General features: G+C 37.7%; 1 pseudogene; it reads right to left on the bottom strand.

Moving 5' to 3' along the window:
* Positions 1-12,546: 12,546 nt before the first annotated feature.
* LOC110223232 (biogenesis of lysosome-related organelles complex 1 subunit 2 pseudogene) lies at positions 12,547-12,909 on the bottom strand (annotated as a pseudogene).
* Positions 12,910-21,999: the final 9,090 nt, after the last annotated feature.

The raw sequence follows: 21,999 nt of genomic DNA, 5'->3' as shown, positions 1-21,999 counted from the left end.
GCCACTATCAAGTTGTTTTGATGATTGCTGCTCTATAATACAGTTTTAGATTTGGTACAGCTAGGCCACCTTCCTTTGCTTTCTTTTCATTAATTTCTTTGATAGTCTTGATGTTTGTTCTTCCACATGATTTGTCTTATTATTTTTTCTATCTCTATAAAATACTTTTTTAGTAGTTTGATTACTATGGTACTGAATAAGTAAATTAGTTTAGGCAGAATTGTCATTTTTATTATATTGGCTCAGTCTAACCATGAGCAATTGATATTTTTCCAGTTGTTTAAATCTGACTTTATGTGTCTGAAGTGTTTTGTAATTATGTTCATATAGCTCCTGAATTTGCCTTGGCAAGTAGACTCCCAAGTATTTTATCTTGTTTACAGTTATTTTAAATGGAATTTCTCTTTCTATTTTTTGCTGTTGCACTTCGTTGGTCATGTAGAGAAATGCTGATGATTTATGTGCTTTATCTTATATCTTGCGACTTTGCTCAAGTTATTAATTATTTCAATCAGTTTTTTAATTGATTCTCAAGGATTCTCTAAGTACACCTTACTAGCATTTTGTTAAAAATTTTTGTATTGATATTCATTAGGGCAATTGTTCTTTAATTTTCTTTCTATGTTTTAGCTCTTCCTGGTTTAGGCATAAGCACTATAGTTTTGTCATAAAAGAAGTTTGGTAGCTTCTTTGCTAGTCCTTCTTCAGTTATTTTTTCTAAATAGTTTATATAGTATTGGAATTAATTGTTCTTTGATTGTTTAGTAGAATTCACTTGAGAGCTCATCTGGCCCTGGGGATTTTTTCCTTAGGGAGTTCATTAATGATTTGTTCAATTTATTTTTCTAAGATGAGGTTATTTAGGCACTACATTTCCTGGTCTGTTAATCTATGTAATTTATATCTTCATTAATACTCATTGATTTAACTCATGTTCATTGGCATATAATTGGGCAAAATATTCCCTTATGATTGCTTTAATTTCTTCTTCTTGGTGATGATTTTCATTTCAGATATTAGATATTTGGTTTTCTTCTTTCTTTTTTTTTAATCAAATTAATCAATGGCTTATCTATCCCATTTTTTTTCCAGAAAACCAGCTTCTAGATTTATTTATTCATTTGACATTTTCATTTGTTTGTTTTTACTTTTAATCTTATTAATCTCATCTTTGATTTTTTTCAGATTTTTCAATTTGGTGCTCAATTGGGTATTTTTAATTTGCTCTTTTTCTATATTCCTCTCTGCCTCCATTCAGTTTTCTCCAAAGATCTGTCATATCTACCTTTTCTAATATTTTATTTACCTCTTTAATTTCTTTCTTGTTTATTTTTGGTTGGAATTATTTCATTCTGAGAGGGGACAATTGATATCCCCCACTAATATAGTTTTGCTGTCTATTTCTTCCTTTAACTCACTTAACTTCTCCTTTAAGAATCTGGGTGCTATACCAGATGGTGTATATAGGTTTAGTATTGATATCGCTTCATTGTCTATGGTATCTTTTAGCAAGATGTACTTTCCTTCCTTATTTCTTTTAATTAGGTCTATTTTTGCTTTTAAATTGTCTGAGATCAGAAGTGCTGCTCCTGATTTTTTTTTCCCTTCAGCTGAAACATAATAGATTCTGCTCCAGCCCCTTAACTTTACTCTGTGTGTCTCTTTGCTTCAAGTGTATTTCTTGTAAACAACATATTGTAGGATTCTCGTTTTTGTTCCACTCTGCTATTCTCTTCTGTTTAATGGGAGAGTTCATTCCATGTAGTTCCCTACATACTATTTTTTCCTCCTATTTATCTTCTGTCCTTTCACCGTTTCCTCCTCACTAGTGTTTTGCTTCTGTCTACCACCTCCCCCAATATGCCCTCTCTTCTTTCAGTCTCACTACCCCCAAAACACACAGTCATCTTGAACTATATCTTGCCACTGGACCCACATAGCTCCAGAGGAGAAAGTGAGGCTGGTGACTTTGCACAGTCCTCCCTCACTTAAATCCAATTTACTTGCAAGTCATGGCATCACCTCCCTGATGTCATGATCCTCTTTGAGAATGAAAGACGAACAACAACAGCAATAAGCTTTACTTAATCTCTTTCCCTCCTACTTTTCTGGCTGGTAAGATAGATTTCTATATTCAACTGATTGTATATATGATTCCCTCTTTGAGCCAATGCTGATGAGAGTAAGGTTCAAGCAATGCCCACTGCCCACTGCCCTATCTTCCCCTCCACTGTAATAAATCTTTCATGCCTCTTCATGTAAAATAATTTACCCCATTCTACCTCTACCTTCCTTCTGCACCCAGTGTGCTTGTCTTTCTCATTCCTTAATTATTTTTATGACATTCCCTCAAATTCACCTTATACCCCTACCCTCTCTCCATGTGTATTCCTTCTAGCTGTACTATTAGTGATACAATTTTTAAGAATTACATGTATCATCTTTCCATTTAGGGATGTAAATAGTTTAGCTCTATTCAATCTCTTATGTTTTCTTTTCCCGTTTTTACCTATTTATGCTTCTCTTGGGTTTTGATATTGGAGATCAAATTTTTTGTTTAGTTTTGGTCTTCTCATTAGGAAACCTTGAATTCCCTCTGTTTCACTATATGACCATTTCCCTGCTTGATGTATTACACTTAATTTCAGTGGGTAGATGATTCTTGGTTGTAGTTCTAGCTTTGGTTGTAGTCCTTTGCTTCCCGGGTTCCATGACCTCTGATCTTCTAATTTAGCAGCTGCTAAGTAAGTCCTGTGTAATCCTGATTGTGGCTCCCTGATATCTGAATCGTTTCTTTCTCTCTACTGGAAGTATTTTTTCCTTGACCTGATAGTTCTGAAATTTAGCTATAATGTTCCATGGAGTTTTTATTTTGAGATCTCTTTCCTGAGGTGATTGGCGGATTCTTTCAATGCCTATTTCACTCTATGGTTCCAGGATATCAGGGCAGTTTTCCTTGATAATTTGCTGAAAGATGCTGTGCAAGTCTTCTTTTTGATTATGGCTTTCAGGTAGTCCAATGATTCTGACACTGTCTCTCCTGGATCTATTTTCCAAGCCGGTGGTTTACCCAATGAGGTATTTTACATTTTCTTCTATTTTTTTCATTCTTTTGAATTTGTTTGATTGATTCTTCATGTCCCCTGTAGCTTCCATTTGCCCAGTTTTAATTTTTACAGAGTTGTTTCCCTCAGTTAGCTTTTGTACTTCCTTTTCCATTTGGCCAATTCTACTTTTTAAGTGTTTTTTTTTTTCTGTTTCCAAGCTGTTGATTCTTTTTTTCATAATTCTCCTGTATCGCTCTCATTTCTTTTCCCAATTTTTCTTCTACCTTGCTTATATGACTTCAAGCTCCTTTTTGAGCTCTTCTATAAGTTCTTTCTGATCTGAAGACCACTTCCAATTTTTCTTTGGGGTTTTGCCCCTAGGTGTTTTGACATTTTTTGTCCTCTTTTGAATTTGTGTCTTGCTCTTGCCTGTCATCATAATAACATTTTATGGTCAGATTCTTGTTGTTGTTTTTTTCTCATCTTTTTTTTGGCCCTTTTCCTTTCTTTTAAATTTGAGATCTGCTGCCAGGGTGGAAGGGGCACTGCCTCAGGCTTCTTGTGTCTGGTCCTGACTGTTTACCTGGTGCTGCATTGTTGTTGTCCTGAGGCCCCCAGAGAACCGTCATGTCAGTGCTAAGCTGAGACTGTTGGGGGGTTTCTGCATTTCCCAGGGACATACTGCAGTGTGTGGTAGTCTGGCCATTATCAGCTGCCTGTTTGCTTAGGTACCTTTAGGGTTGGTGGGAACCTGCTTATCTGGGGCTCCGCTAAAGCAGGTGGAGGTCTGGCAGCTAGGGGTTGTCTGTTTGCTCTGAGCTATACTGAAGCAAGTGGAGGTTCTCAGAGCTAGAGTCTGCCATTTCTCTGGCTATGCAGAGATACATGTGGAGGCCTGGTGATGATGTTTGCCTGCTCCACAGCCCTGGGCTCAGGATCTATGGCTGCTTTGCTGAGGTGGGGCTTGCTTCTGGCTTGCTGGGATGCTTCCTGTCCTGGACTGCACACCCCTTTTACCTGAGTGAGCAGACATTTCCTGCAGATCTTCCAAGTTTCTTGGGCTCAAAGATTGTTTCACCCCATCTTTTTGCTGGTTTGCTGTTCCAGGATTTGTTTTGGGGGGCTATTTTATGGTTATCTGGAAGTACATATTAAAGAGTTATGGCAATTTATTGCTTACTCCACCATCTTGGCTCCCAGAAGTTATTTTAAATAACTACTTAAAAAAAGAAATTTTAAGCAAGTGTACTTTCTCTTTACTTTGATTCTAGACCTTTTTTCTCATTTCAATGTTATTTGGATAATCTATTTTTTTTAATTAAATAAAAAGATAGTTGATTCTCTGATAAAGAAATGCATCATAATTAAAAAAAAAAAAAGGAATTCTCTGTATAGGTGAAGCCAGTGCCAAACGATATAACTCAATTATTTACTATTGGAAGCAGAATCAAAAGATGCAGAGGTTAAAGGACACAGAAGATTTCCATCAAAACTACATTAAGTTCTTAGAATGAGCTTATATATGACAGACATATTTTTCATTTCCTAGAAAATGGAGTGTCAGGTTTTCTAGTATGGAAAGTCTGGCATTCATACCTGTGTCTCACTTTGACAGATTATTTAGAATGCTCCATATTCCCATCAATATTTTCTGTTCTCAAAATTATGTCATTACAGATAAAGTGGAGATAAAACAAATATTTATAGCTGCATTCAAGATGTTGATACATTTCCAAGGACAGCTGCATTCTTGCTTATGAAAATCCTATAATTCATTTCAGTTAAAAACAAAACTTCAATAAACTGCATTAAATGAAATATTAATATTCAGATCATCTAAACAACTAGCCACAAGAATTGACATTATTTGATGGGATAGTAGAAATATCACAGGTTTAAGAGTCAGGAGTTTGTTCTCAATTGTGCTGCTAATCTTATAACCTCAGACAGGCTAGCTAGGCCTCAATTTCCCCATCAGAAAAGAAAAAAACAGGAGGGAGATAAAATGAGCTGAATAGAGTGCTAGACAAAGTCAGAAGCTTTGTTTCAAATCTCATCTCGAATACTTAAGAGCTACATTCTCACAGGCAGATGATGGACAAGTCATTTGGCTACTCAAAATTTCAATTTCTCCACCAGTAAAATGGAAATAATAGTCCTAGGATTACTTACCTCTCTCCTAGGACAGAAATTTTGTCTCCTGCAAACCTTAAAGTACTAGACAAATAAGTTTCTATTGGGTGACCTGAGACAAGGCATTTAACCTCTTAGAGTCTCAGTTTTGTCTCATATAAAACAAAGTTGAAAAGAGTATGTAACCTACCTTAAAGTGTTGTTTTGAATATCAAATGAGGAAATATTTACAAATCACTTTAAAGGATTGTTTACATATATAACAGATGTTATTAATTCACCTTTAAGCTGCTTCAGCTTAGTACATATAACTGGGATGTCACATGTGCAGCTCTAGAATGAGAGCCACCCAACTCATACAGTGGAGCCAGATTCCCGCAGTGCCCATCCAAGCCTAAACCATTGTGATCACAGCCAAATTCATAATATGGACTAAGATAACCAAATGAAAACAGAATTTCAGTACAATCTCAACTTCTGGATGTGCCTCACCCTCTAGTATTTTGAGATGAAAGTACACAGATGGAATTGCTTAGGATTTCATTAATAATAAGGCACTACCAAACCATATACCCAACAAATCTACAGCCAAGCTTTGAAACCCAAGTCCAAATTCCAGATTATCTCTACACTTAGTTCCTTGATGTTTGCAGAAATATCAATGTCACATCTCCTAAAAAAAAAGTGCCACTCTCTCTAATCACAAGACCGTGGAGATTGGGGCTTACAATTCAGCATTCTGCACTCAATTATTATATTCTTCCATCTTTTGAGAACCATGCTAGGTACTGGAGATGCAAAGACCAAAATGAAACAGTCCTTGACATTTATGACTTTATGTTCTCAGCTCAAACACAACGGCTTACATGAGGCTATTCTTGATGACTTATCCTGGGCCAGAATTACCTTGATTTATTTTAAATGCATGTTGCATTTACTTTTATGGTCACATTATGGTAAATTCCTTGAGGGCAGGAATTATTGTAATTATTTTTATATCCACAGCATGTAGCACAGTTCCTGGCACTAGTAGATACTTAACAAATTCTGATGGATTGGTTGATTGATTTCAAGGCAAAATCTTCCTTCACCTGCTACCTTTCCCTATACCCTTTGAAAATTACAAAATTTCAGAACTCAAAGGATTTCAGGAACCGTGTATTTCAGCTCCTACAGAAACGACAATCCTCTTTATCATATACTTGATAAGTAAGCTCCTGGAAGGTAGACTTTTCTTCCTCTATTTGTCTTTCGTTGTTATTTGGTTGTGGTGGTGGTCGTTTTGCACTTGCAACTCCAATACCTGGTACTGTGACTGGAACACAGTAGATGCTTAATGAGTGCTTATTGATCAATCTATCGACTGGTGAACAAGGTCCCTTTGTTTAAAAGCTTCTAGAGAAGCTTTTAAAACAGTCTATCCTAATTTAGGAAAACAAAATCTGATAAAAAATAATTCTATATATCAAGCCAAGATTTGCTTTTGCAACTTACCATCCAACACTATTAATTATGCCTCCTAAGAACAATTCCAATCCTTCTTCTACACAAATTCCTTTCAAATAAAGTGTCACCTTCAAGTTCTCTTTTTGTCTCTTTTCAAGCCTAAACATCCCAAGTTCCTTCCATAGATGCTCATATGGCATAATCTAAAGGCCCTTCCATACCTTGGTCACCTTTCTTTGTGTCCCCTCTAAAATATAGTGCCCCAAGCACATATGGTCCAACATGGGAACTGTCCAGTGGCACTATTCACTCCCTAGTTCTGAAGACTATATATCTTTTCATGTAGCCCAAGACTGCAGCAGCTTCTCTGTCCATTGTGTCACACTAAGCGATTTTAGAACCATAGATCTAGAAAGCTCTCAAGGTAGCCAGTGAACTAATGTTTGCCATATGCAGGGGATCTTTCTCAATTGAAATTTGCCTTGATATCTCTAATACATTTGATACTCTTGAACACTCTTTCCTTCTTTATATTCTCTTGTACTCCCCTGGTTTCCATAGCACTACATTGTGAGGGTTCTCAGATTTCTCAAACTTTTTTTGTCTTCTTCCTGAATGTAAGTATTCTCTAATTTTCTGCTCTTATACTTCTATGGTCTTTCACTTAGTGACCTTCAGTAACCTCATAGTTTCAACTTTTATACTTACCTTTCTAATTCCAAAATTTTATCACTACCTACAGTTTATTTAATGAGTCCCAGATCCACACTTTCAACAACATAATGGATTGCTATATTAGTCCACATTACAATCTTGATATTATTAAACACATTTTAATATACAAAAATTGCTTTTTTTTTTACTACAATGACTTGTTTTAAACAATTTAGCATTGAAATTGAAAGATTTAATCATATATTCTTAAGTTTATCACCATGAACTGGTACTTTTCCACATTGGATATAATCATATTTTTTTATTAAAGCTACACTTTTACAGGAAAGACAGGTGGTACAGTAGATAGAGCATCAGGTCTAGAGTCAGGAAGACTCATCTTTCTGAGTTCAAATCTGGCCTTAGACACATTCTAGTTGTGTGACCCTGGGGAAGTCACTTAACCCTGATTACCTCAGTTTTATCATCTGTAAAATGAGTTAGAGCAGTATATTGCAAAATCAATCCAGTATCTTTGCCAAGAAAGCCCCAAATAGAGTGATGAAGAGTCTGAAATAACTGAACAACAAAACTCTTTTTCAAGTCTAGCTTTGATTATAAGCCATAGGTTTTTTGACTCCCTCGGTAACTATTTTACTCTCTAGTGGTGCGGAGGAGGAGAAAAAGGGTAAGACAAGAGGAGACAGAGGGAGAAGAAGAAGAAAAAGAACAACAACAATGACAACAACAACAATAAGGAAAGAAGGAAAAGAAGAAGGAGGAGGAAAAGAGGAGGAGGAGGGAGAGAGAGAGAGAGAGAGAGAGAGAGAGAGAGAGAGAGAGAGAGAGAGAGAGCTCATTACATAGAGGTATAACCTGGCAAAATGAATATCTGGAAACAGGTAGTTGGCATGTTTCACATTCATTATTTTGATAGCATGGTTTAACATTGTCTTGATTAAAGTCCTAAACACTTTTAAAGTTAGTTTCTTCTACAAGAGTTGTTACAATAGTAAAAATTTGTCCTTTGATTCTGTGCATTTTGCTCATCATCAGTTTATAGAGGTCTTTCTAGTTTCATCTAAAAGTGTCTATTTGGTCATTTCTTATGGAATAACATTACATGAATTTCATGTAATATTTTGTTAAGCCACTCCCCAATAGGAAACCACACTCTTAGCCTATTTTCAGTTACAGCAAAAACATCTCATAAATATTCTTATGTGTTAGTCTTTCTTTGATTTCTTTGGGTTATAGGCCTAGTAGAGGTATAACTGAGTCAAAGGACATGTACAACTTAATAACTTTTGGAGTAAAATTTTCAATTGTTTTTCTTTTCCTTTTTTTTTACAAAGGAAATCAATTATATTGAAATACACAAGATTGCAAAGGAAACCAATTATATTGGAATACATCAAAATATTTTTAAAACCTGTCTCAGACTCTAGGCCAAGAACTCTTAATCTAAGTCCATGAACTTAGGATCTTTTCTGTCATCAGTTGTGCAATGTTTCTAATTGGGGAATACTAGGCAGAGGACAGAGAGTTAATCACTGAACTGGTCATCAGCAAAATGAACTAGCAGCTTTCTCAGACCCTTGCTCTGCCTCCCCAGAGACCCTCAGCCACCCAGAAACTTCAAGTAAGTTTAGCTTTGGTGAGTTGTTGGAGAGTCACTTATGGATGTGGGAACCTATGGTGCTAGGTTCTGGTATATCTATTAGCACCCTAATTCCTTACAAGGTGCAAAGTGAGGAAGCTGGTTGTAGGGATGGTTGTAAGGATGCTCATTGGTGGACATGGGTTTCAATAAGGGAACTATCAACCATGGAAGACTTTTCCATCACCTTAGAATTTATATTAAAGTAGTATAGTATATTATGTCATGTTATATAATATTAGACTATACAATATCATATTGTATTATATAATTATATTATAGTATATCATATTTTATTATATTATATATCATATCATCTATTATGTCATATTATAGTGTTCCTATTGGTCCTGAGGGGTTCTGGACACCCTGAAAAATCATATTTAGGGTGTGAGAATCTCCTAGACTTAGTTCATAGGGGGATTTGGATTTCTCATTGGCTGGAGTCCTTCTCTTCAGCTCCAAATCAATATGATTTGGCAAGGTCTAAGAGGAAAGGGATGACCATCTCTGGACCAAGTTAGTTCACATTCTCTAGAGGGATTCCTGCCAAATTCCTGAAAAAAAGCATCAAAGTCTCTCTGGGAACCCAAGGATAGGAAGCAGAAATCTGAACCATACATCTCTTCTTTGCTAAAGAGGCCATGCTTTTCCACCTCTGACCCTTCCTGAATCCTCCTTAGGTGAGTGGTGAGTAGTGAATAGGGACCTTCTGTTGCTTCTGAAGCTGCCAATGTTTAGTGGGCCATACCAGACCTTAACATCCACAAAGATGCTGTCTTCAGTGGGAGGGATATACCTGGGAGTGGCTCTTGCTTGCAGACACAGACACTAAAATACCTCCCCCTCTTCAGAGCCTCAGGCCATAGGAAGAGGTAGCCCAGTTGCCTAGGCTGGCTGGCTTCTCACCTCATGCTGCCAGGGTGATACTTCCAGGCTTTCTGGGCTGCCCCAGGTCCCAAGGGCATTACCAGTGAGACCCACACTGTCGCTGCTGCCTCTGCCCAATCCTTCTTTTTGCCAGACAGGGGAGGGTGAATTTGAGGAGGGTGAAATTCTCTTCTCCTGGTCTGATCTGGTATGAGAGGGGTTAACAGAAAAACTCAAGGCTGTTTTCAATCCCTGCACTGAGATACTCTCTTGACTCAAGGGAAGGGAGTGACCAGAGTTGTAATGAGGTGTTTCAAAACTGCTTAATGATCAATCACAAACCTCTAGAATCTGCTAAGATGTTTTTAGCTGTTCTAACTTTTCACTGTAGCTTTAGCCTGGTCGCTATTTATTAGTGACTCAGATGTTTGTTTGTGTGTTTGTTTTCATAAGGTTGCTCATAGATTGCATTTTTTCTTTTGAAAACTGCCTATTCATATCAAAAGAATGGCTCTTATTTTTACAAAATTGAATCGATAATTTGTCATTTTGGACATGACCCGTAAAGGAGCAACAATAACAACAACAAATATTCTAGATGAGGTCTCTGCACAGAGAGAAGGACTTTCAGAGCACGGGTTTGAGTTAAACCTTGTCATACATATTTCTTACATGTGGGCCTCACTATTCTTTTTTAAATTTTTTAAATTTTTTTTCCTTTCTCTTACCCCTTTCCCTTCAGTTTTCCTGTAGGACAGGGTAGATTTCTATACCCCATTGCCTGTTTATCTTATTTCCCTGTTACATGTGAAAACAATTTTTTTAACATTTGTTTTTAAAACTTTGGGTTCCAAATTTTCTCCCTTCCTCCCTCCCCAACCACCCTCATTGAGAAAGCAAGCAATTCAATACAGGTTATACATGTGTAGTGATGAAAAAGACTTCCACAGTAGTCATGTTGTGAAAAACTAAGTATATTTCCCTTAATCCCATCCTGCCTCCCATTTATTCTATTCTCTCTTTTGACCCTGACCCTCCTTAGAAGTGTTTGCTTCTGATTACCCCCTCCCCCAATCTACCTTCTCCTCTATCATCTTCCTGCTCTCTTCTTGCCTCCCCCCTCATTTTTTGTAGGGCAAGATAGATTTTGATACCCAATTGAGTGTGTATATTATTCCCTCCTTAAGACAAATCCTATAAGAATAAGATTCACTCATTCCCTCTCATCTTCTCCCTTTTCCCCTCTACAGTAAAAGCCTTTTCTTGTCTGTTTTATGTGAAATAATTTACCCCGTTCTACCTCTCCCTTTCTCCTTCTCCCAATATAATCCTCTCTCACCCCTTAATTTTATTCTCCAGATATCACCCCTTCATCTTCAACTCACCCTATGCCCTCTATTTATCTATCTATATATACACACATATAATTTTTTCCCTCCAACAATCCTAATACTGACAAAGGTCTCATGAGTTACAAATATCATCTTTCCACACAGTAATGTAAACAGTTCAACCTTAATAAGTCCCTTATGATTTCTCTTTCCTATTTACCTCTTCAGGTTTCTCTTGAGTCATGTATTTGAAAGTCAAATTTTCTATTCAGCTCTGGTCTTTTCATCAAGAATGCTTGAAAATCCTCTGTTTCTGAATGTCCATTTTTTTCCCCTGAAGGATTATACTCAGTTTTTCTGGGTAGGTGATTCTTGGTTGTAATCCTTTCTCCTTTGAGCCCTGGAATATTATATTCCAAGCCCTTTGGTCCCTTAATGTAGAAGCTGCTGAATCTTGTGTTATCCTGATTGTGTTTCCACAATACCTGAATTGTTTCGTTCTGACTGCTTGCAATAATTTCTCCTTGACCTGGGAACTCTGGAATTCGGCTACAATACAATACAAGGAACACTTTGGGGATGTCTTTCAGGAGGAGATTGGTGGATTTTTTCAACTTCTATTTTGCCCTCTGGTTCTAAAATATCAGGGCAGTTTTCCTTGATAATTTCTTGAAAGATGATGTCTAGGCTGCTTTGTTGATCATGGCTTTCAGATAGTCCAATAATTTTAAATTTTCTGTCCTGGATCTATTTCCAAGTCAGTTGTTTTTCCAATGAGATATTTCACATTGTTTCCCATTTTTTCACTCTTTTGGTTTTTTTTACAGTGTCTTGATTTCTCATAAAGTCACTAGCTTCTAATTGTTCCATTCTAATTTTTAAGAAAGTATTTTCTTCAGTGAACTTTTGGACTTCCTTTTCCATTTGGCCAATTCTGCTTCTGAAAGCATTCTTCTCACTGGCTTTTTGGACCTCTTTTGCCATTTGGGTTAGGCTACTTTTTGTTTGAGGGTCATAAGTGGGCATTTATTATTTAAGTTGAAGAACAGGTTATGAATGGAGTTGGGGGGGAGGACTAGAGGAGAGGGAAGAAGGGAGGAGACAGGGAGAGGGGAGCCTCTCCTGTGTCTGCTCCAGGCGGGGTTGATCCTGATTTCTGAGCCTTGGTCCAGGGCACACAATGAAGCACACGATAAGATGAGGTTCCAAGGGCTATAGGTTTAGGAAACATCAACGGGTGGCCAAAGTTACACATCCAGCCAGGGGTGAGGGCTGGGATTCCCCTTAGGTCAGCAGCACCGCTTCCTTTAAGGAACTGAAATTTAGTGATAGGTTCCATCCCACTTATTTCAGCTCTTAGGAAACATTCTTGCAGTTAAAGTCTTTGTGCTAATGAATTCTTTCATCACCTCTCTAACTTCTTGTACTTTGCTTCTAGTTTCTTTGAACATGCATCTAACTTGTAAGCTGCCTGTTCAAGAGCTGCTACTTGCTCCTCAATTAAAGTGATCTGATCCAGATAAGGCTGAAGTGCTGCATATTTATGGTTTAAGTCCTTTAGGTTTCTACTTCTGTTTACTACAGTATCTTTCATTTCTAGATACTTCAAGCTAGTCAGTTTGTTCATATTTTCCAGAATTTTATAGTCTTCCCTAGTGGCTGTCAGCTCGCCGATTAGGTACATGGCCATTTTGGAAAACATGTCCTGACACAGCCCTGTGATGTCCTCCTCGGAGGGCTCCATGGCCTCCTTGGCCATCTGCACCATGGTATCATCTAGTCCGGGGAAGGGAAGAAGGAGAAAGGATGGAGGGAAGGATGGGGATGAGGGAGGGGAGGGGAAGGAAAGGGAGAAAAAGGGAAGGGTAAAGAGTTGGAGAAGGAGGTAAGGGGAGGGTAGGCTATTTTTTAAGGTGCTATTTTCTTCAGTATCTTTTTGGGTTTCCTTTAGCAAGCTGTTGACTTGTTTTTCGTGATTTTCTTGCATCACTCTCATTTCTCTTCCCAGCTTTTCCTCTACTTCTCTTACTTGCTTATCAAAATCCTTTTTGAGCTCTTCCATGGCCTGGGACTGATTCATATTTTTCTTGGAAGCTTTGGATGTAGGAGCTTTGACTTTGTTGTCTTCTTCTGGTTGTATGTTTTGATCTTCTTTGTCATCAAAGAAAGATTCTGTGGTCTGACATTTTTCCCAGTTTGCTCATGATCCTAGTCAATTATTTGAGTTATAAATTTTTTTAAGGTCTTTTTCCAGTGTGGAGAATGTACTGTTCCAAGCTTTGAGGGTTTTATGTAGCTGTTTTCAGAGATATTTCTAGGGACCTGTAAATTTTCCATTCTTCCAAGGTGGTATGAATAAGGGTGAGGTGTTTACTCCTTTCCTGGCCTGTGCTCTGGTCTGTGAGTGACCATAAGCCCTCTTTTCTGTCTTGGATCCATGAGGAGGATTCCCTTTCTACTGCCACTACAAGCTCTACCATGCTAGCATTCCTTCTTGCCCCAGGACCACCACCCAGAACTGTGACCCAGATCCAAGCATGGGCAAAGCAACAGAATCCTACCTCCACCAGCAAAGAGATCCCTGCAATCCCCCTCCAATCATCAATTTGATTCCTGCTCTGTCTGTGGGCCGAGGTCAGGAAGCAGCTGCAATCCCAGGGCTATGCCAGGACTGGGTCTTCTCTCTCTCTCTCACCAAGGTCATAGACTTTTCCTACTGACCTTCTAAGTTCTCTTTGGTGTTTGTGGGTTAAGAAGTCTGGAAACCACCATAGCTGACCGTGATTCAGTCCCCTGAAGCCTGCTGCAGGTTCACTGAGGCCTGGTTTGCCTGAGCACCGGAGCTGAACTTTGTTCCTCTCCCAGACCAGCGAGATAGACCTTTATGATGAACTATCCAGGTTGTCTTGGGCTGAAAATTTGTTTCATTCCATCTTTTTGTGGGTTCTGCTGCTCTAGAAGTTGTTTAGTGCCATTTTATAGGCTTTTGAAGGGGTTTGAGGCCTCACCACTCTTATTGTCTAAGCTTATGGATGCTGTGTGTATTTTTTCAGAGAGAGTGAGCCAGGTTCTAAGGAGAAGGTTTTGTATTAACTGTTTTTATCATGTTACCTGAGTAGTAGTTTTACTGTCCTCTGGGAACCCAACCTGCCAATGTAAGCAGAAGTTGGAAATCATTGCCATTATTTATTATTATTATTATTTCTTCTCTTTCTCTTTCTTCCTCTTCCTCTTCTTTCTTCTTCTCCTCCTTTTTATTTTATTATTCCTTTTTCAAAAAGAGGCTTTAAAAAAGCTCATTGTGTTTTAAATGGAGCTTAAACCCAAATCATTCTGGCTTTCATTAAATGGCCAATAATAGCCCCAGTTCCAGCCTCTCTGGCTCTTTGTTTAGGTTATGATGGCTTAGCATTAATGAAAATAGCAATTGTTTTCTATTCTGGACAGAAACTTTGAGGGGCATGTTCTTGTTATCTTTCAAATTGGAAAATATACCCATTTGAGTAAGTGCAACCTATTTTTGGATATCAAATCCTTTGAAATTTTCCCCAACTCTAACCACAATTTACTAAGTTGGAATGCCCCAAGTCCACCTCTGTATCACAATAATAACTGAAAATTATTGTTAACAACAAATGGTAATTTTGCTCACATAATTCTTACACACTAGTATTACTGGATCTTGAACATCTTTCCTTGTCCTGGACCCCACTTCTCACCTTTTGTAGGGACCTTTGCTTGTTTCAGTCCTTTATCCTTTGAGTTTCAAATTCTGTCAATGTGTGTAGTCAGTTTTTGTCCATATTAATTTAGGGTTGACACTAGAGCTGATAAATGTCCAGTTTCAGCTGATTTCCTTGATGGATATCCAAAACAGCTAGTCTGAGACTTCACTTTTCCCAGTAAGATTTGTGTGGAGGATGGTATGATGTTATCTCTAGTTCTCAAAGAGACATAAGCTTTTATAGGTATAACCTACTTCCAATTAAGACAGAAGCAAAGAAAGAAGCCTTCTGGGATATTTTTATAGGCCTTTTTAGAGTCCCTGAAGACTTTAGCGGAACATTTAATGACTTTTAACATCATTTCCTTTCACACTGAGTAAACATGATTAGTCATGTCTTTTCAATTGCTACTAATACCAAAGTAACTGGTTGGGGGAAAAATAATCGGAATAAAAAAATGCTTATTTTCTCCTTAAAATTGAAGGATAAAGAGTTATTTGTGAATGTGAAAGTAAATGCATTATGTAAAAGGATCAATTTGTCCTTTGCTTGCATGCTTCAAATCAACTTTTCCCTAGTTATTTTAATATACATATTTTAACAGTTTTAGATTTAAGAATCAGTCCATCTGTCCTCTCCCTCTCCCTTTCCCTATTCCTCTCTGTCTCTCCCTGTGTTTCCCTACCCCTTTCAATTATACTACATTTTCTTTCTTTCCACTTATGGCTGGTTCACTGTGTACATGTACTTTTCAATTATAACAATTTTGTGGGCAGGATTTTTCAGAAGTAACAAAGACTCAAAAACAAGCATTACATGTTTATCTTTCTCTATAAAGTATGCCCTTTATAGCTAGCCAAAAGTAAGCCTGAAAATATAATAATTTCTCAATTATTAATGTAAATGGGGAAAGAAGTCTGTGTGTATGCATACCTGTGTTTAGGTATGTATGTACATACATATGCATATATGTATATGTGAATATGTGCCTATACACACAGGTATAAAGGGAATGTGAAAGAAGAAAGGAGAAGAGGAATATGTTTAATCAATTAATAACCGAGAATGTATAAAACACTTCTCATGTACCAGCTGCTGTGACAATCACTATATAAAGACAAAAATGAAATACCAAATGATTTCAAAAAGCTTACATGTTAACAGGACAGACAATGCATATATGTGCATGTGTAAATTATACATAGAAACATATATGTATATATGTCTGTATGTATATGCATGTGTTTATACTGTACAATGAATAATAAATACAAGAAAACTGGGGGGGGCTTACTGCAAAAGATGGTGCTTTAACTGAGTCATTAAGTGAATCAAGGATTTCATGAGATGGAAGGAGGGAGAAGATGGAAAGTATTTCATCATGTAGGTGGGGTGGGGCAGACAAAGCAAATTTAAGGAGACTAGAGATGCAGCATTTTCTCTGAAGATGAGCAAAAGCATCCATATGACTGGATTGTAAAGTTTGTAGAGCAGTGTAAATAGATGGGAAATGCAGGAAAGGACTAAGACATGAAGAGCTCTCAATTCCTAACAAAGAAGTTTATATTTATTGTTCCAAGAGGTAATAGGGCACTTCTGCAATTTAGTGAGTTAGAGAGTGTCGTGAGCTGGCTTCTGGGAGCCAAAATGGTGGAGTAAGAAGTCACTCTCCCCATCCCTTATCAACCTCTGAAAGCCCAGAAAATATTGCCCCAGGAGAATGTCATGGTCGGATTTGTACTGGAGGAAAATCGCTTTGGCTGACATGGAGAATGGAATAGAGTAGGGAGAAACCTGAAGAAGGGAAAACAATTAGGAGGCTGTTAAAAGTGTCCAGGCAAGTGAGTGGTGATGAAGGACTGACCTAGGCTGATGGCTATATGAATAGAGGGATAGACAATAGAAGATGGGGGGGGCAGCTAGGTAGTGCAGTGGATAGAGCACCGACCCTGAAGTCAGGAGGACCTGAGTTCAAATCTGGCCTCAGACCAAACACTTGATACTTACTAGATGTGTGACCCTGGGCAAGTCACTTAACACTAATTGCCAAAAAAAAAAAAGAGAGAGATAGAGAATAAGAGACAGGAAATGAACTTGTGATTTCATTGGTATAAGGGCCCCAACTGAGAAAACTCTCTCTGCTACTATAGACACACCTTCTCTGCAACCTATACTCTTAGTGAACTGTCCAAAGAACTGAGCGGTTAAATGATTTGACTAGAATCACAAAGCTTGCACATTACAGAAGTGAGACTTGTGAACCCTTCTTCTTGGTTTAGTGGCTGACTCTATTTTCTTTGAATAGAGAAAAGGTGAGAGACAGAGAGAGAGAGCATAGTAGAGTATCTAGAAGAAAGTGATTAAAGTGATAAATTGTGGCAAATACTACAGAGAGGTCAAGAAGGATGATTTCAGAGAAGACCATTAAAGGTGGCAATTAAGAGACCATTAGTAACTTTGGAGGGGGAATTTTCAGTTGAGTGATGAGGCTAGAAACTATATTGCAAAGGGTTTAAAAAAGAATGAGAAGAAAGGACATGGAGGCATATAGCCAGACTTCACTACTTTGGTAGGAATAATCACTTTGTGAAACGACTAGTTTGGGGTTCTAGGAAATGAAATGATTGTTTTAAAATTCTGTACTAAAGTCCTATTTCTGACATATACTTTATAACACCCATTATTTTTTCTTTTTTAAATTTTATATTTTAGGTTTTTTTCCCAATTACGTTTAAAAACCATTTTAACCTTCATTTTGTTTTTTGCAATTTTGACTTTCAAATTCTCTCCCATTCTAACTCCCCTTCCCCTCATTGAGAAAGCAAGCAATTTGATAAAGGTTATACATGTGCAGTAATGTGAAACATATTTCCATATTAGTCATGTTGTGAAAGAAAATACAGACAAAAAAACCCTAAGAAAAATAAAATGAAAAAATCAGTATGCTTTCATCTGCATTCAGATTTTATCAGTTCTTTTTCTGGAGGTGGATGGCATTTTTCATCATAGATCCTTCACAATTGTCTTGGATCTTTGTATTGCTGAGAATAGCTAAGTCATTCACAGTTGATCATTGCACAATATTGCTGTTACTGTTGTACAATGTTCTTCTGGTTCTTCGTTCACTTCACAACAGTTCATTTAAGTAATGTTTTTTTTAAATGATTCAAATCTTATATGATTTGAGTTCAAACCAGAATAATCCAGGTCAGCTCGTGTGTATTTCTATTTCTCCTAGTGTCTGTGAGACTGGACAAGTCACTTACTTTGCAGTGTTCTATGCAATAAGTTTTGGAGAGGATTCCTACTTGCACTGGGTACAGAGTTTCTTCAGAGGAGTTGTTCCCTATCCTGAAGAAAGTCCATTCCCTATCCCTATCTCTTTTCTACTGATGTTAATGTCATAATGTCACTTAATGACTCATAGCTATAAACATCAAATCAAGTCAATTTTCAACAGTATTTATTAAGCAGCTACTATGTGCCAACTGCTGTATTAAGTGCTTCTGAAACAGGTCATTTCTCATTCTTCAGATAATTCATTTTAAAAATTTAACAATATTTCTTTAGTATATTAAGCTGCTGTTTGATGCTTTGAAAGTTTATGTCTTTGGCTTCTGCTTTCTCAGTTCTGTGTCTGCAGTGATAAAATTACTTTTCCACTATTTGTCACTTTCAACAAAGCGCTCAGACAACAAACACCGAACTTCATGTTGAAACTTGCTTTTAGGACTGGTACTAAGGCAGAGTCTTGCTTCAAGGGATAAAGAGCTACAGGGTAAATAAAGCTCCCCAGGAAACTCAGCCTTTTCATTTGGTAAGTGAAAGTTTGTTTTTGTTTTGTTTTGTATTGTTTTGTTTTGTTCCCTGTATTCCTGTTACCTACACTTTATTTTAATGGCAGAGTTTTATTACTTGCATAAAGATAGTTTCAAAATCATCTACAGAGTAAGAAAGCTATTATTTTCCTTCCAGGACTTTTCAAATATAATACAAACACAAATATTGCTAAAGTGCCTTTGTATCTGAAAGATAATGGCACACTACTAATTTTTAGTAAGTTGTTTACTAGTGTTTTAGATAATGGCTTCCAGAATAGCTCATGTTAATAATAATAATAATAAAATGGACATTTATATAGCACTATTATATGCCAAGTAGTATGCTAAGTGCTTTATCATTATTATCTCCTTTGATCCTCACTACAACCTTGAGAGATAGGTGCTGGTATTATCCTAATTTTACAAATGAGAAAACTCAGGCAAACCGACATTAAGTGACTAGTCCAGGGTCACACAACTAATAAGTGCCTGGGGCCAGTGAAAACTCAGTGAATCAACAATACGACATGAGGAAAGGTGGAGGGGATGTTTTTCATGTTTTTTATTCATAATTTTCCCTTGTTGCCACTTCATTCCCCTAGTTAAATGTGATTGTTTCCTCACATAAGAAACTGCTCCTGCAATTTAGGGACTCTATCCCCAGGTGGTGGTAATGTACTATAGTCATATACTTTAAGCAGTAAAGCATAAATTATAAGCATATTGGGCTTCCATAACTTAATACGCACTCTTTCCAAAATAATGAAATTTCATAGATGAAAGAGAACTTTAAAAATGTCTACATGATAGAAAGCTCCCCGAATTTGGAATCAGAGAGACTGGCTTCCAACTCTGTCTCTGACACTTTCTTCCCGTGTGACACTTGGCAAGTCATTAAGCTCTCTGGATCACAGTTCCCTCCTCTATAAAATGGTGGGGTATGTTGGGGTTGGACTGGATCAGAGGCATAAACAAGGCTTCAAGGACACATGTGGCCTACCACATTCTCGAATGAGGCCTAAACTAGATTAAAATGCGATTTGGAAATATTTAACAAAATAAATAAAAATACAATAAAACATGGATAATATTACAATTTAAAACTAAGTCAGTATGTGGCCTGCAAGGTCCTTGAATCTCTTTGAGTTTGATACCACTGGATCAGATGATGATGCCTAGCTTTCAGTTGTTTTTCAGTCATGTCTGACTCTTCATGACTCTCTTTGGGGTTTTCTTTGCAAAGGGATTAAAGTCAGTTGCAGTTTCCTCCTCTAGATCATTTTATAGTTGAGGAAACTGAGGCAAATGGAGTTAAATGACTTGCCCAGGGTCACACAGCTTGTAAGGGTCTGGGGCAGGGGTGAAGAACCTTGGGCCTTGAGGCCCCATGTGGCCCTCTAGGTTCTCAAGTACAGCCCTTTGAATACAATTCAAGCACCCTGCTGGGGCTTGAACTGAGATCTTCCTTACTCGAAGCCTGGTGCTCTATCCACTGTGTCTCCTAGCTGCTCAGATGAAGACTAAGGTCCCTCCAAAAAGCATTTGTAATGTCTCCCAGAAGGTAAAGAGGGGAAATGGATCATTGAAACACCAGGAAAGCAGAGTTGTGTTGGGATTAGATTTTTCCAACAGCCTTCAGATTTTTCTTTCCTGAAGACACTTTCAACACGTCACACGTTCCACATAGTTAGGAGCAGGCAGCTCTCAGACATTATTTGCTTGTAGTTCCTGCCACAAACACTGAATGTTTACTGTACGTCTAAGTCATGGTCAGGGCAGATGCTGGATTGATACAAAGAAAGTGCAGCAATTACAAGGAACAGAAGTGCATCCATGGTGCCAGCAATGGGAGAATGACCCATGGCAGCTAAGTGGCATAGAGGATAGAGGGCTGGGCCTGGAGTTCCAATAGGCTTGAGTTCAAATCCCAGTCTCAGCTACTTACTAGCTATATGATCCTTTCCTCCTATTTCAGTCCCTTCTTCTGCCCTATCATCCATTTTCCTATAGCCACTTTTCCTTTTGAAAATATATATACAGAGAGAGAAAAAGAGAGAGAGAGAGAGAGAGAGAGAGAGAGAGAGAGAGAGAGAGAGAAATTTCTCTTCATTGCTTACCATTGTTTGATAAAAGTGCAACAAATATCATCTACCTTTTATCTCCCCTCTCTCCTTTCTAACCCTACTTCTGACACCAACTATCAAAACCTGAAAATAAATCACCAAAAAGTCACAAAGGTTATGCAACCACTGTTAACTCTGAAAAATACCAAAGAGCTCACAGAGGTAATACCCCAACTTTAATTTTGAAAAATAAAATGAAGCCAAAAGCAAACAATGGTTATAAGGGAAAAGCTTTCCTTATTCCATTGGAGGAAGGAAACTAGGCACACCTGCTGGGGCCTTCTCTAGAAGGAGACCCACTTTAGCGAGGCTGAGCTTTCATACATGTAGTAATTGCTACACAGTGAGCCATAGCTGTGACAAGTTTGTTTCATAGCAGGGCTTCATGACCAGAATGTGATTTCTGCAGGTGCTTGTCTGAGCTCGGGGGTTTATCTGGCACTGGTGTGAAACAATTCTGGGATTTTGCTGCAGCAGTTTATCCAGAGGGTGAGCACAAAGGATTGTTGTTATGTCAAGCTTGGGGCACAGCTTGCTTGCTGGGCCTTAGTTCTGGAAAACACGTTATCTCCTAATAGTAAAAAGAGAGAAGTAAAAAGAGTGAAGTCCTGGCATGGGGATCATGACAATAATATAAAATATCTCTTTACTATTTCTAAAGTAGATAATCTTGAACATTAAATCAGCACTATTTTAAGGATAATAAATTTCATCAAGCACTTAACCAGTATGATGAAATATGTGATTGATCATAGTAAAGACATTAATTATGAAAACATTAGCTTTTCCTGACCATAATTTTATATATCAGAACCTGATTCAACATGTTAACCTTGAGGTTTTGGGGGTGTGGTGTGGTGTGGTGGGAAGCAACCACTATGATAGATGTCTTGAAATACGTGACAGGCTGTCAAGTGCAAGAGGGATTGGGCTTGTTAAGTTTGACTTCAAAGGAGGGAGTAAAATTAGGTGCAGCAGATAAAAGTTAGAGACAAGGAGATATGATGAGATGTAAGGGAAATTCCTATCAGGTAGAACTCTCAAGCAGAATGAGCTGCCTCAGCAGTGGGTGGGTTTCACTCATTAGATGTCTTTGAATGAAGTCAGGATGAGCACTTCTTGGGGATGTTATAGAAGAGATTCTTGATGTCATCTAAATAGATGACCCTCAAGGTCACTCCCTTCTGGT

The sequence above is a fragment of the Phascolarctos cinereus genome, unplaced genomic scaffold (assembly GCF_003287225.1).
Source record: "Phascolarctos cinereus isolate Bilbo 61053 unplaced genomic scaffold, phaCin_HiC Scaffold_4;HRSCAF=312, whole genome shotgun sequence".
NCBI classification, from domain to species: Eukaryota; Metazoa; Chordata; class Mammalia; order Diprotodontia; family Phascolarctidae; genus Phascolarctos; species Phascolarctos cinereus.
Note: the sequence above shows the minus strand (reverse complement) of the source record. Positions and strands in the feature narration are given on the sequence as shown.